Source organism: Squalius cephalus (assembly GCF_949319135.1).
Source record: "Squalius cephalus genome assembly, chromosome: 2".
Taxonomy (NCBI): Eukaryota; Metazoa; Chordata; class Actinopteri; order Cypriniformes; family Leuciscidae; genus Squalius; species Squalius cephalus.
In genome coordinates, this window is record NC_137123.1 from 19934341 (window position 1) to 19949989 (window position 15649).

Sequence of the window (15649 nt, forward strand, 5' to 3'; positions counted from 1 at the left end):
GTTTAATTGTTTGTCCATGTTATTTCACAGTGCATTAACTAATGTTAACAAAGTATTAGTTTTTTAGATTTTAATAAAGTATTAGTAAATGATGAAATTAACATTAATAAAGATTAACAAATGCTGTTCATTATTAGTTCATGCTAACTAATGTAAACTAATGTTAACTAACGAACCTTATTGTATAGTGTTACCAATATTTTAAAGTCATAATTGCAAATAATTGACCAATTTTAAAATATAATGCATAGCAATGCTAAAAACCACTTTGAAAACCTTAGCAATCTTACACTGCGTCTACAGTTGCACAGCTAGAAGCTGTCTACACTAGACGCGACAAAGTGACCTTTGCAAATCAATTTGTCCTTCCTATGAGTAGTGTCGCGAGTGCTTGGAGTAAGTCATAAACAGAACGAGGCATCGGTTTACTGCCGGGGATTTGTCACGCCGCGCCACATCCAGTGTAGACATCATCACTGATTATAATGGGTTCTATTGTCTTTTGTCGCATCGCGTCCGGACACGGTGTTAGCATCTACTCGACAACACTCTAGCATTGTGGCACCACTAAATTCTTCCAGAATAACATTTTATCAACTTTTAAAACATTTTGCACTTTACTTTTTTTTCATTTTTTTTTATTCAACAGTCAACACTGTTAAGTGTTTGTTTTAAATTATTTATGGCATAATGTAATTTACAGTAAACAGGGATCCTGCGGGATTAGCCCTCCTCTTATATTGACAAAACAAGAAAAGCATGAAAATTCTGCCACAGGATTTTGAAATTATCTTATTTTTATTTTAAATGTCTCATGCTTATACAGCTTGCTAAGTTTGATCAACATGGTTCTTTAGGGCTTTAGATCATTAATAAACCAATCTTGATTCAAAGCAGCTAATGTTTAAAGTTTGCTTTTCACTGAAGTACAGTTTCTGCTGGGATATAATAAGTCAGAGAAACATCCCTCTGAAGGTCTTCTTTAGCTTGCTTCTCATCGGGGAATGGTTCATCAGAAGTTTTCAACAAGGTCCATAGAAATCTCCAGTTGCCACAATACTACACACAGATCCTTTAATGATCGCTGCTCAGGGGGAGTGCAGATGGGAAGATAGTTTAACTTTATATTTGTATTTTTGAAGACATCACTGTAGACTTCGCTAAATCTAAAAGTACATCAAAGCTTCTAATGCAGCTTCTGCTAAACATTTGTCTGGTCCTTATTACCAATGTATCTAATGCCCGTGGGACACTGAAGAGTCTAAAAGGAAAAACAAACATGCGCCTTTAGCTAACAAATAACTGTTTATGCTGGTACAAATGAGCATTCAGGGTAAACAAATACTCTCGAATGCTAAAATATATATTTTTTGGTGCCTTGTGACTGTGTAAATGATCAATAGCAATGGTTTATCTCAGATCAAAAGATTTTAGTCAGGTGTAACGATGTACTTTTTATTAATAAATGACTGGAACCAGTTTCCAACTTATTAATGGCGCTCTGCTTTTATGAGCACAGAACTGCACTGCTTCGCGAGTGGGTCCCGGTCCAAGGTGGAAACACCTCTCCAGAGACGCTGCATTTTGCTTGCTTGATCTATCCGAGTATATTCCGATCCATCTCTCGCATGCTGTAAAAGCAGATCTCCAAACCCGCTGAGAACCGGGTGAGTTTTGAAGCCCGGGCTGGTGAATAATAGAACAAAGAGAGAATGAGCCTTCTGAGGTTCCACTGCTCTTCAGGACCCCTCTGTTGCACGCAGGGGGGAAGAGGGTGGAAAGGGATCTGCCTTTTCATAATAGAATGAGCTGATGGGTGGAAAACAAATGCGAAAAAGACATATTATTGTATTATGTTCGGTTTCGATAACAGATGCACACACAGACACCTCGGGGACGATGGGTAAAACTTCATCCGAGAGGATGTTGTACGTTTTCTTGTATAGAAACAAAAGCCGTCTAGGGTTGAGTGAGATGTTCAGTGCATGTTCGTGAACATTTCGCTGTCGATAGTGTGCTTTTTATGTGTGCCAAAAGATTTCCACAGGTTTCCAAAAGATGTGTCATTATTTTGGTGACTTATAGTAAGACGTAGATGCTTTCGTAGCATCTCTTATTTCAAACTCAAAATGGCCTTAGGGTTGAAAAGTTCAATTAGTTTCTGTGAATCTCTTCAAACTTCTTTTTTTATTACATTACAATAAATTTGATTCAAACCTCTGATTTGTTTGTTTTTGAATGTTACCGTTCAGAAGCTTGGGGTAGGTCAGAAGTCTCTTCTGCTCACCACGGCTACGTTTATTTGTTCAAAAATACAGTAAAAACATGAATATTTTGAAATATTATTACAATTAAAAATAACTGATTTCTATTTTAATATACATTAAAATGTAATTTATTCCTGTGATGCAAAGCTGAATATTCAGAATCATTATGCCAGTCTTCAGTGTCACATGATCCTTCAGAAATCATTCTGATATGATGATTTGATGCTCAAGAAACATTTCTTATTGTTATCAATGTTAAAAACAGTTGAGCTGCTTAATATTTTTTGGAAATTGTGATCCATTTTTGTGGAAATCACAATACATTACTGTAAATATTGCGAATTATATAATGAAAATTATTAAATTATTATTTGTTTTCATTTAGTTTTTAGTTTAAACTATGTTTTTACTGTATTTTAACTCCTTAAGCATTTTGATTCTGACTGTCGACAATGGTTGTTTGGTTGAAACGTTGTTCCTCTGATTGAAAAGAAATCACAATTTCAGACAAATACATAAATATCGATATATATTTTGTGAGAAAATATCAAGACAGAATTTTTTTACAAACTTTATCACCCAGTCTAACTGCCATCTGATCAGAGGGTTTGCACCAAACGGCCCCATGAATAATGTTCCAAGATGGGACAGAGTTGTGTGGTCCCGCGGGGCGCCCACTTACTTTGAGCAGAAGAGCGAACAGACTCTTTGGTCATCACGTAGAGCGATTGAAGTCTTGGCAGCTTTGACGCTTCTTCTGCCCCGATGATTATACACTTCATTAGAGCTGTCAGTCATTTGGCTCCTGTGACGGAGCAGCACTACAGGGCCCCCTCAGGGCCTAATCAATGTAGCATCCCAAGGAACATGCCATTGAACAGATAACAGGGAGAGACACACGCTGTACGCCCTACCCAAATGTGCCCAGATGGCTGTCATTGATCACAACACTTCTCTATCTTTGAGTATTTTATAGCAAGCTATTGCTTAATTTGGTTTTATTCAAAACAACAATTCAACTCCAGGGCCTTACAGGGAAAGTTTGCCAAAAAATGTTTTTAAAAAATGCAAAAAGTGTGCTGTTAATTTACTCACCCTCAGGGCATCCGAGATATAGGTGACTTTTTTCTTCTTCAGTTGAACAGTAAAGAAATTTCTAGCTGAAAATGTGGCTTGGTGATTTAATGCAAGTCAATGACTTTGAGAGTAAAAAAAAAAAAACATACATAGGCTAAACAAAATCAATACCCGTGGCTCCTGACGATACACTGAAGCGATATGATCGGTCTGTGCAAGAAACTGAACATTATTTACAACATTAACTTACCTGTAAAGGCCCTTGCACACTGAGTCCGAAATTCGCGTCCGAAATTTTCGCACGTTAAAAAATAAATACGACCTCAAGTTATGTCAATCACACTTGTACACTTGTACACTACAGCCTCCGAAACTTTCGTCCGTCAAAAAAAAAATCGAATCAGGTTCGATTTTCTGCGTTTTTCGCATCCGTAACAAGGGTTTGAATTGTGTTTTGACAGTTTAGAGCAGGGGTGGGGAACGTTGATCCTGGAGGGCCATTGTCCTGCAGAGTTTAGCTCCAACCCTGAAAAAAACATTTGGCTGCCTGCAACTTCAGTAATCCTGAAGACATTGATTAGCTTCAGGTGTGTTTGATTAGGGTTGGAGCTAAACTCTGCAGGACAATGGCCCTCCAGGATCAACGTTCCCCACCCCTGGTTTAGAGCCACAGAATGACGGATACGAAAAAACGCATGCGAAAATTTCGGATTCAGTGTGCAAGGACCTTAAAGGACAATTCCGGTATTTAACACTTTGAGTCTATTTTGTAGTTCGTTTTGGAAGAACAAGAGTGGTGGATAAAGCCACTCGGTGAGTTGCACAGTTTTCAAAACGAACGTTAAGGGTAGTGATGGCAAAATGAGGCTTCCTGAACCACTGAGACCTCGCAGGCCATTGCTTCAGCTAAAGGTTCATTACTCGAAGCTTCATTCAGCATTGCTCACTAGTGACACCTAGCTACTGTGCAAAGAAATAGCAGACAAATTAATTCATTCTGAACCAGTGTCGCGCCCTCCCTCCCTAATTTTATATAAAATATTTTTTTTATATAAAAAAAATTATATTTTATAAAAATGCTTTTATAAAGAAAAATATTTATTTGTAATGTAAATATATTTATATTTAAATGTATATTTTATTTAAAAAAAATTATAAATAAAAAATATTTATTTATTTATTTTGTTCTCACTGTTGATGTTTGCAACCTTTCATTTGCAATAATGAAAAGACATGATCAGACATTTGTCCATTACTGTGTATAATATAAAATATGTATCTTTCTCTGTCTGAATTTACTTGTCAAGAGTAACACACAGTTCATCAATTATTCATAAATTGTTTTTTTATTAATTTAACAGATTATAGATAACAGATTAAAGTAAACTGCAACAGAATAGTCCGGAAGGAAGGAAAATAAAAATAGAAAAATAGAAAATCCAGAGCAATCCAAGTAATCTTATCTAATTAATATAACAAGACTATAATATAGGCCTACTATAATAATAATATACTATAACTATTCTAACCTGATAATGTAATAATATACAGCCCTCACATATGACACAATAACGACAATGACAATGATAGTTATCTAACTCTCTGACTCTCTGACACTACTACAACTGCTTCTACTACTGCTGACAACACCCACAAGGTGGCGCGAGTTTCGAACCGGCTTTAATCCGGAAGCGACACTCAGACCGAACCGATGACGTCGCCACACAAACCGAGGCCTCGTTTGTCATTAGTCACGTGATTTTCACGTTAACAACACAAGCCTCGAATCGCGGCTTCATCTGGCACGCCCACTTTTTCTCGACACACGCTCCGACGCCTCGGTTCAAATGTCACATCACTAGTTAAGGGTTGTTTTAAGGACATGTTTGTGCATGGCCATTGACTCCCATTCTAAAGCGGTCATGGGCAATTCTAAAATAGTCAAAACGTCGCGACAGGAACCATTGTCAAAATTTCTTTGTCCACCACTCTTGTTCATCCAAAACAAACTACAAAATAGACTTAAAGTGTTAAATACCGGAATTGTCCTTTAATCCACAGCCTGGGCTAACGGTCTTGAGCGCGTTCACGACAGTCTACAGCGCGAGCTTCCTGTCGCATAATGGCGTTTGCGCGGGAGCTCAAAAATTGAGAATCTATGAAAAGTCATTCCTCCTGATTGAGATCACGCATATATAGGTTTCTACATCCAATAAACACAAGTAAGTACAATTTTGAGGAACAATACAACATGCGCGTCCTCCCTCTCTCTTGTAAACAGTGTGTTTGCTCCCGCTCATATGTCATTATGCGACAGGAAGTTCGCGCTGCTGGACCGTTTGTCGAGGCTGTGGATTACAGGTGATAATGGTGTAAATTGTGTTCAGTTTCTTGAACAGACCGATTGTTTCGCTTCATAAGACCTCAATGAATCGTCGGGTATTAGTTTGTGATTTGCCATATGTTTTTTGACCCTATTGACTTGCATTATATGACCACGATTTCAGCTAAAAACCTTCTTTACTGTTCAACTGAAGAAAAAAAAAAAAGTCTCCATCTTGGATGGACTTTTTGTTCAAAATGTCTACTTTTGTGTTTCACTTTCAACAGAAGAAAAACAGGTTTGGAATGACATGGGGCAGATCAATAATGACAGAATTGACCTTTTTGGGTGAACTGTCCTTTTGCAAACCTTCTCAAATGTTAATTATTCATTAAGATATAACAAATGTTTGTTTTTGTTTTGTTTTGTTATGTTATGTTATTCATTCACCTGACCTAGTTTAACCTAATCTTCTCCTCTTTTTTTATCCCAGCATGTACAAATCATGAGAAGCATGAAAAATAAATGGACAGATGGCCACCAATCTCCAACCTGAGTCCCTGGAACAATGAGATATCCTCCATATTGTGTTTCGCAATGCAAATACATCAGGAGAAAAAAAAAATAAGGCTAAATATAACAAAACAAAATAGACTTTGAAGAAATGTTCTGCAGACAGAGTTCCTTTCAACAATATACAGAGTGAGTGTTTCTCAGTACTTTGTGTTATTCAGAGCATTCCTCTAAATATTTTGAGAGAGTGAGTGGAGATGAAAAGAGCAGAAAACAATGAGTCCGCACCGTTGTTGTGGCGTCGGTAAACCCTGGCTCGTCTTGCCTTTGTGTCTGCTCCAGGGGTCCCGAAGACACCCGCACTGGATCCAGCAAAGACCAGAGACATGTTCCCAAATATTTCTCCGGGTGGGTCCGACTTCTAGTCAAATGTTTTGACCCAACCTCAGTTGGCATTTGTTATATTTAGTAAAACTACACTACCGTTCAAAAGAAAAGTTTCTTCTGCTCACCAAGGCTGCTGTTATTTGATTAAAAATATAGTAAAACCAGTAATAGTGTGAAATATTAATACAATTGAATTAAAATAATTTGAAAATAATTTAAAATGTAATTTATTCCAATGATGCAAAGTTGAATTTTCAGCATCATTACTCCAGTCTTCAGAGTCACATGATCCTTCAGAAATCACTCTAATATGATGATTTGATGCTCAAAAAACATTTCTTATTAATATTAATGTTGAAAACAGTTGTGCTGCTTAATATTTTGATTATTCTTTGATGATGAATATAAAGTTAAAAAGAACAGCATTTATTTGATATAGAAATATTTTGCAACATTGTAAATGTCTTTACTATCACTTCTGACCAGTTTATTAAACCCATTCTGAATAAAAGTATTAATTTCTTTCAAAAGCTAAAAATAAAATAAAAATCAATAAAAACTGACCCCAAACTATTGACTAGTGTATGTAGGCAAATATTTCGGCTTTTTTTTTAACAGTGTAAATAGTTCCAAAGCAGCTTAACAATGAATAGATCCCACCAGTAAGCAAACTAGTGACCCTGGCACAGGAAGAACTCTTTTAAGATGTTTGAACCTTTGACCCGATATCTATATTCACAGATACAGGTTGAAAGTAATGCATGATCCCTTGGTTCCGGCTCGGTTATGTTTGAAGCTGATGCCGCAGTAGCTTCAGAGAGGGAGGTGATAAGAGTTCACGGCTCTGCCTGTGGGAGGATATTCATCTCTTATTCATATGATAGATCATATAGGCATTATTAAGATTGAGCTCAGGTGATATGGTCAGCCATGGGAGGAAGGAAATATCATTTAAGTGCCAAATATTTTGATCATGCTGAAAACCATTCAGTGGTTTCGATTGGCTTAGATGTTGGGATGAATATCAGATCAAATATGACTTGTAGTATTGATAACATGAACTTTTCTGTTGGATTTTATAGGGATAGTCCACACAAAAAAATGAAAATCCTATCATCAGTTACTCACCCTCATGTCATTCCAAACCTTGTTTTGTGGAATTTTAAAGCAGATATTTTGAAGAATGTCAGTAACCAAGCAGTTTTGGTTCCCATTGACTTCCAGTATTTATAGACCAAAGTACAATTTGAATTGGCAACCAAAACTGTTTGGTTACCAACATGCTTCTTTTGTGTTCAGCAGAAGAAAGAAACTCATACAGGTTTGGAACAACATGAGGGTGAGTGATGACAGAATTTTCATTTTTGGATGGACTATCCCTTTACAGCAATAAGCAATAAGACGCATTAAAATACCTATGTTGTGAGGTCAACAAGACATTTTATTTTATTAATTATATGCATGTTCATTTAAGTACAGTAGTTCAAGTTCAAGAAGTTTATTTGGCATTCGCTCATCTTACACAGTGAAACAAATGCTTAAGTCAAGGCTCAAGTCACAGAAAGAAGTGCAGGACAATTAAGCATATTATAGACTTTTTCAAAAGATCAGATTCTTTACACCATGATTAATTTATCCGTTTTAGGTGCTACTCTACAGTCTTCCACTTGAGGGCGCTGTGCATTGAAATGGAACATGGCAACAAAGAATGGTGAGTCAGAACCCTCTTGATTTTTAATGTATTTCAGGTCATATTTCCCTCAGAGAATTATTATGAAGCTCTGTAGATTTAAAAAAAAAAAAAAAAAAAAAGATCGCATTTAACTAAAATAAGTCAACTTTAGATGACAAAAAGCCTAAAACAACACACAATATGACTTCCCAAACATCACATGCTCACATCTCCTGGCCTGGATTAGGAGGTAAAGACCTTAGTGAATGTTCACTGTGTGGCCGAGATTATACTCCCTCATAATGGAGTTAAATACTGCAGTCAGCAGATGACACCGCGTAGGGCTCAGTATGTTGTACACAGTGGCTTTGGAGCGGCAAGTGTGAATAGAGGGACAGATTTAATGCCCCAGCTCGGGGTGGATTAGCCCGCTAAACTGCAGCCTTCGTCCTGTAGTCTCAGCAAACTCTTGGGGAGGGGGAGGGGGGTGATAACCACGGAAGGCGCAGACGGTGAAAAAGGGTCTCGCATACATCCCATACGAAATAGGATTATCTCCCTTCTTCCACCACCAACCCTGCGCTCGGTCTCATTCTATATTCCACATGCCTCTTGCCTTTCTTTTGTCCTGTAGTTTGATGCAAGAGAGGAAGCATCTACATTTGCCTTTTAAAAATGGCATGCGTGTGCCGCCCGGATAGATGGAAACGTCGGCCTGGTTCATGGTCAGTGTCGGGGGCTTGATGATGTGGTGAAGGTAATCCAGGGTGATCTGGTCTAATCTGTCACAGATACACAGCTGAATGGCGGTGACCACCGAGTTGGAGTCTGAAAAAGGAAGAGGAGCTGAAAACTGGATTATGGCGGTACATTGGCGTAAACCGGCTGGGCTTATCTCTTAAATGCTCCAAAAAGCCCAGTTTTGGCTTCTGTGCAGGCAGGACAGTCTGTGTGTATGTGAAGCAAAAGGCACTGGGGAGCGAAATGGAAAGTTTCGGGCATCCGAGATAATCTTTTGAGGCCAGTGCGACAACATTGCACTTCAATTTGTGCTATGAAAACTAATTATGGTATCATTCAGGGAGGGATAATTCTCCATGGATAGTTCCCACTCGAGCAGTGAGTGACTACTAGAGTGTGGCCGGTAATGCGCTTCCACCGCACTTGATGCCTAAACCCAATTATGGTGATTTTATACACGATTAGCGAATAGTGAGCTAGACATGAAAATATGACTAATTGACGGTTATTTTGAGAATATGAATGTCTGTCTCTGGCTAATCTGAGCACAGTCATAAACCTGTAGCTACAGGCCTTCACGTCTGCACGCCTGTACACACAATGAACCGCTTGACATTGCAAAAATAACATTCTTCATGAGTAACTGTCCAGTTAAAATATCTATAAATCCTTATAAGATACATTTATTTGAGAAGCAACACGGCAGAAGATAGTAAGTCTTTAATATAGATGTTTTTGTCACTATACCATTCAAAAGTTTTGAGTAAGATTGCTGAATGTTTTTGAAAGAAGTCTCTTCTGCTCAACAAGGCTGCATTTATTTGATCAAAAATACAGTAAAAATGGCAATATTATTACAATTTAAAATAACTGTTTTCTATTTGAATATAATTTAAAATGCAATTTATTCCTGTGATTATCATTACTCCAGTCTTCAGTGTCACATGATCCTTCAGAAATCATTCTGATATGATGATTTGCTGCTGAAGAAACATTTCTGATTATTATTATCATTGTTGAAAACTGATGTGCTGCTTCATATTTTTGTGGAAACCGTGATTTTCAGGATTCTTTGGCGAATAGAGAGTTAAAACTGTCACTTTTAATACATTTTTCTGAATAAAACTAATAATTTCTTTGAAGGAAAAAATGTCATGACCCCAAACTTTTGAATAGTTTTGTATACATGCAATGAAACAAGTCTTGTCAAGTTAATTCTTGTTTTAAGGATTTTGGGATATTTTTTCTGGAAAACAACTGTTTTTTGCAGTGTCCGTTTACATTTTAAAACCACACATGGGCAGATGCACATACAAACTCATAGAAAAGAAGAATTACCAACAAGATCTCCTTAATGTCTCAATAGTTTGTCCTAGACGAGTCCGATTTGTTAAAACCTGCTTCTCCTGAGAAAAGTGCCCAATAATCTCATGTTCCCCAAGTGTTTCAAATCTCAATAATCACACAAACTGTGCTCAAATTTGCCAAGATATCAAAGTCTGTGATCAAAAGAGACTTAAATGCGAATTAAAAATTCATATTGAAATCGCAATTGTCTAATTTTTTTTTTTTTTTTTTTTGTAAATTTTTTATTTTTTTTTATTTTTATTAAATGACAAAATTCATACCCAAAGGGTGATGCATGTAACTTCAGCACCAAATGGATTTGTTTGGTAAAGTCAATGTTCGTTGGTGACCATAACAACATTGACTCAGCTGTTTTACCAAAATTATGAATTTTGCATTGGATTATATTGTGTCTTAGAGTTAAAGGAAATGTCCGTAAACCTAACGGATAATAATTGTTAATGGTGTTGACAGTGGCAAATCAGGGGCATTTATATAAGTCTATCAATAATGATAATCATTCTTAAGAACTGAGATTTATCCAGCCTAATCCTGGATTTTTTTTTTTTTTTTACTTCCAGTAAGTGAAAATATTTGGAAACAGTCATTATTTTTCCCATTCGGTGCAGCCAATGGCACATCATTTTTTCACTTAAGAGCTTGATTATTTCGCCCAGTCGAATTCTGAGCGGCGAAATGTTCTTTGAGAACATAAATACAAAGAACCACATTCAGTGACAACAAGCGTTCTTTGCACTTTGCGTTCCACGACTCCCAAACTCCTGACAATTACTCACATCTCCTTCCTCCAATCTGGCCTCGAGACCTAGCGGATTTCGATCTGTGCACTTACAATGACTCTGGAAACTATAAACAAACAGTCGGAGCTACTCACGCACACTTACAAGCACAGGCTCCCACATCCCTAACCACAATCCACAGGGTGGAGGACCCGAAACACACAGAGAAAGATTCACAGACTGTGTGGATGCTCTAATGTTTATGTTTTGCAGATTAGCAATGATGAAAGAATTCCTTTTCATGTCTGGACTCGAAGAACCCTCGTACACACACCCCGCCCGAGCGCCACACACACACACTCCCGACTCCCTTCGCCAAGCGAGACCTCCCCGATGAACGCGGATCTCCTCTTCTGCCATGATGGACCATCGGTACTGGTGGTCATGTTCTTTGAAACGTCACCCTCATCCTTTGTGGCATCTTCTCATCAATGCTTATACAAGTTCATGTGAAAGGCTTCTATTGTTCCCCAGCAGCGTGACTGTGGTCTCTCTTGCTCTCGTTCTCTCTCTTTGAGCCATATGTTTGGCCTGATTTTCCCTTTCCCCATTTTTTTTTTCTTCTTTGTGGTGACTGGGATTATGATGTGATTTATTCATGTTGGGGTTCCCATGCCAGGAGCCTCTGCTATCTCCCCCACTTCCCTTATGAACAAACCAGCACCTGCATATGTTGTGTTTCGGATGCTGGTGTGCCCACCAAGCTTTTTTAACCAGCAAAACTTCCTCGGTCAACCAACGTCACCACAAACACCATGCTGGTCAACCATCTGAAAGTCTCTCGGATGAATAGCATGGCTGTGACCAGCTAAACCAGCCCTGAATTGCTGCCGCAATTAAATTAATTGCTAATGGCATTTAAAATAGTCTGTTTATAATGATAATCATTCTTAAGAACTGATATTTAACCAGCCTAATTCACAGATGCGTGTTTTATGTTTCATGGTGGGAATTGAAAAGAACCTTAATATGAACATTCTGTCATTATTAACGAACCCTCATGTTGTTCAGAAGATGAATGCATTTCTTTCTTCTGTGGAACGCAAAGGAAGATATTTTGAAGAATGTTTGTGTCCATATAATGAAAGTCAATGGGGTCCAAAAAAACCGTATTATTATTTAAGTACTATAATAGTATTTATTAATAAATAATAATTCGATTTTATTTGTATGATTTCAGTTTTCATTTACATTTTAGTTTAAGTAATTTTGTGACATGTATTTGTCATTTTTATTAGTTTTTGTTATTTAAAATGTTTCTATTTAGCTTTAAGTAATTTTTTGTTCTTCAACTTTTAGTTCTTCAACTTTTTTCAGACATTTCCCAAGAGACATGGTGAAGGATAAAAATATGAGATAGAGGAAAAAATATTTGTCAATGCTTTTGCGTTCCCCGAGAAACTTTGCGTTCGCTCGCAGGGAGCTCAAAAGGTTTTGCGAGCAAACACAAAGTTTCTCAGGGGAAACGCAAAGGTTTTATTTTTCCTCCCATCTCATATTATTTTTCCAACACCATGTCCCTTTAGGGGCTCCATACATATCACATTTTTATTTAGGGTTTTAAAGTTTGAAGTTTTCATGTAATTTTTATATTTTGTATTATTTCAGCTTTAGCAAAACCTTGAAAGTACTGGGTTGGACTTCCTTTTGCCTTCAGAACTGCTTGAATTCTTCATGGCACAGATTCAGCAAGGTGCTGGAAACATTCCTCTTTGATTTTGGTCCATATCATCACGCAGTCGCTGCAGATTTGTCTTCTGCACATCCATGATGTGAATCTCCCGTTCCAGCACATCCCAAAGCTGCTCTATTGGATTGAGATCTGGTGACTGTGGAGGCCATTTGAGGACAGAGAACTCACTGAAATGTTTAAGAAACCAGTTTGAGATGATTTGAGCTCTGTGGCCTCCACAGTCACCAGGTCTCAATCCAATAGAGCACTTGCTAATTGCATTTAATTAATTATTATTAATATGATTAGAATCTGATTAATAATAATATATATTGCAGTAAAATTCGTATTTTGTGTGGGAAAACTGCATGCCATATTCTTTACGTAAGCTACACACCCTAAAGCTGGGAACTGTGTTGCTGAATTTATTTGCACAAGTAAATCAAGACACTGACAAACGTCACATTAGTCCTCTTGGCAGCATGAAAAACAAAACTGTTATTCAGATTTTGAATTAATTACACACAGAAATCGAGCAGTGCGACAATACTAAACCACTTCAATCCCATTTTAATCAACAAAGCGGTCTCGTACAATAAATCTGGTATTTACACTGCGTCTACACCTTGTTCTGGTTTTGCAGCGCCACTCTCTTGCAGTGCATGTTGGGTGTTGCGCCGTCTACATTGCAAATGATTGGCGCCACATCTATCGAATCTAACGTAATTGTGAATTACAGCCAAAGTGTCCGGTGAACTTTTCGATCCTAAGTTGAGGTTCTGCATTGCTTCATGGAGACTGAAGTCAGCTCGCCATGTTGATTCAGTTTTTCCCTCGTTCTCTCCACGACGGCGGATTTGGATTAGGAAATCCCGCGGTTGAAAGACAGACATGCTCAGGCAATTTGTTTCCCATTATTTTAATATAAGGGCGACTTCTTCCAAACAAAACAGGATTGCTGGCGGCTCAGCAGGCCTCTGGTCGGTTCCTGCAAAGCAAGATCTGAAGACTCCTCTCTCAAACTCTGAGTCATATTTAAACGGAAAGATAAAGTTATGAAAGACACCTAACATTAATCATTAAACGTTAGATCCTTAGGGCATCTATAAATCACCTCCCGTTAAGTAGTGTGAGGATCTGGGCAAGTTGTAATTTCTACATTCATCAGATGTTATTGTTTTCTTTGAATGCAGTGTAATGAGGCAATAACAAAATCATACAAGCAAAATGCAAGAGTGCATGAGTTTGTTCCTCTGGATATGTGTTGTTGGATGAGCCTTTGCTTCTTTTGAATATTCAGAATTTTTGTATTCTAAGCCAGAGCGACTTCCTGAAGACAATTGGGCGGCATGACCAAACTTTTATATCATGGTAACACTATATATGTTTTTAGTTATTTTTATGTTTAATAATAATAATGATACTGATAATACATTTTATGTATAACTTTCAGACCTTTCAATAACCATATTTTTGAATAATCTAGTGAATAAAATAAAAATTGAAAGTGCTCAATTTAGAAACTATAAGAAACGTGTGGTACAATAGGCACTTTCTGTTCATCAAACAATCCTAAAGGAAATGTATCATGGTTTACATGAAAATATGAAGCAGCACAACTGTTTTCAACATTGGTAATAATACAAATTTTCTGTTGCTCAGCAAATCATCATATTAGACTGATTTCTGAAGGATCATGTGACTCTGAAGCCTGGAGTAATGTTGCTGAAAATTCAGCTTTGATCACAGGAATAAATTACAGTTTACAGTATATTCAAATATATACCAGTTATTTTAAATTGCAATAATATTTCACACTATTTCTGTTTTTATTTTTATCAAATAAATGCAGTTTTGGTCAGCTTTCAAAAACATTTTAAAGATCTTATTGGTAGTCTGTACTGTTATCATAGCAAAACCAGCTTTAGATTTTATAACACTTGACTTAAAAGACCCAAAATAATAAATATGATTAAATATGTATTATGACAGCTAAACTTCTCTTTGTGTTACTAACCTGAATATCAAGTTTCTCCTCATCATGACTCATCATGAGCAGAATCATGATGATATAATACGTTCATACTGCTCAGGCCAGGGGTCATATGTCAGCCATGTGATTTTCTTGAGTATTATCTGTCTGTGTTCATCTTTGTAGTGGGCGCCTCACGTCTTTGTCAGTAGGTGTATTGAGTGAGGCTTGTTTGCAGAGAAAATCATCTTACCATTTACTCTTAGACTCTACCTGCCAGAAGCTTTCCAAGTAGGATGAGAAGCCCACCTCCCTCAGGCATGTGATGATGTGAGTTCTTATCTCTGTGATTGAAGCCTTGCTCCAGCCGGCGCAGGAGGGATGATCTCCGTACTCCTGCGACCGTTCGGCTGTGGTCTGTGATATATGAGCTCCACCAGGTGCTGACACTCAGCCTGGAGCAGAAGTGCAGGGGTTATTTACACACAGTGCAACTTTTGAGCGCCGCGATTCACACCCGCGAAATGACATCATTGGATTACTAAGCCTCTGTGAATCTCTGTGTGCTTGTGTAAAAACGAAAGACAATCGGTTTGTCGATAGATTTTCTCTGCCCATCTACTGTCTGTCTGTCTATCTATCTATCATCTATCTATCTAGTATCTATCTGTCTGTTTCTGTCTATCTAGTATAATCTACCTATCTATCTGTCTATCTAGTTTGTATCTGTTTGTCTATATCATCTACCTATCTGTCTGTATCTATCTATCTATCTATCTATCTATCTATCTATCTATCTGTCTGTCTGTCTGTCTGTCTGTCTATCTATCTATCTATCATCTACCTATCTATCTGTATCTATCTATCTGTATCTATCT

The 15649-nt window shown here is 37.4% G+C and overlaps 2 long non-coding RNA genes across 2 annotated transcripts in view; both read right to left on the bottom strand.

The window, feature by feature from the left end:
- Nucleotides 1-1332: 1332 nt before the first annotated feature.
- Nucleotides 1333-3395, bottom strand: LOC307149581. The gene is made up of 3 exons (XR_013819588.1): nt 3363-3395; nt 2950-3108; nt 1333-1809 (listed from the first exon to the last, which is right to left on the bottom strand). It is a non-coding gene; the product is annotated as an uncharacterized lncRNA (long non-coding RNA).
- A 161-nt stretch (nt 3396-3556) lies between these two features.
- LOC307148824 overlaps nt 3557-15649 on the bottom strand; it is a 42993-nt gene continuing 30900 nt past the window's right edge. Inside the window, exons 2-3 of the long non-coding RNA XR_013819489.1 lie at nt 5404-5614; nt 3557-3605 (exon numbers count right to left, since the gene is read on the bottom strand). This is a non-coding gene — a long non-coding RNA (uncharacterized lncRNA). The remainder of the gene's footprint in view (nt 3606-5403; nt 5615-15649) is intronic.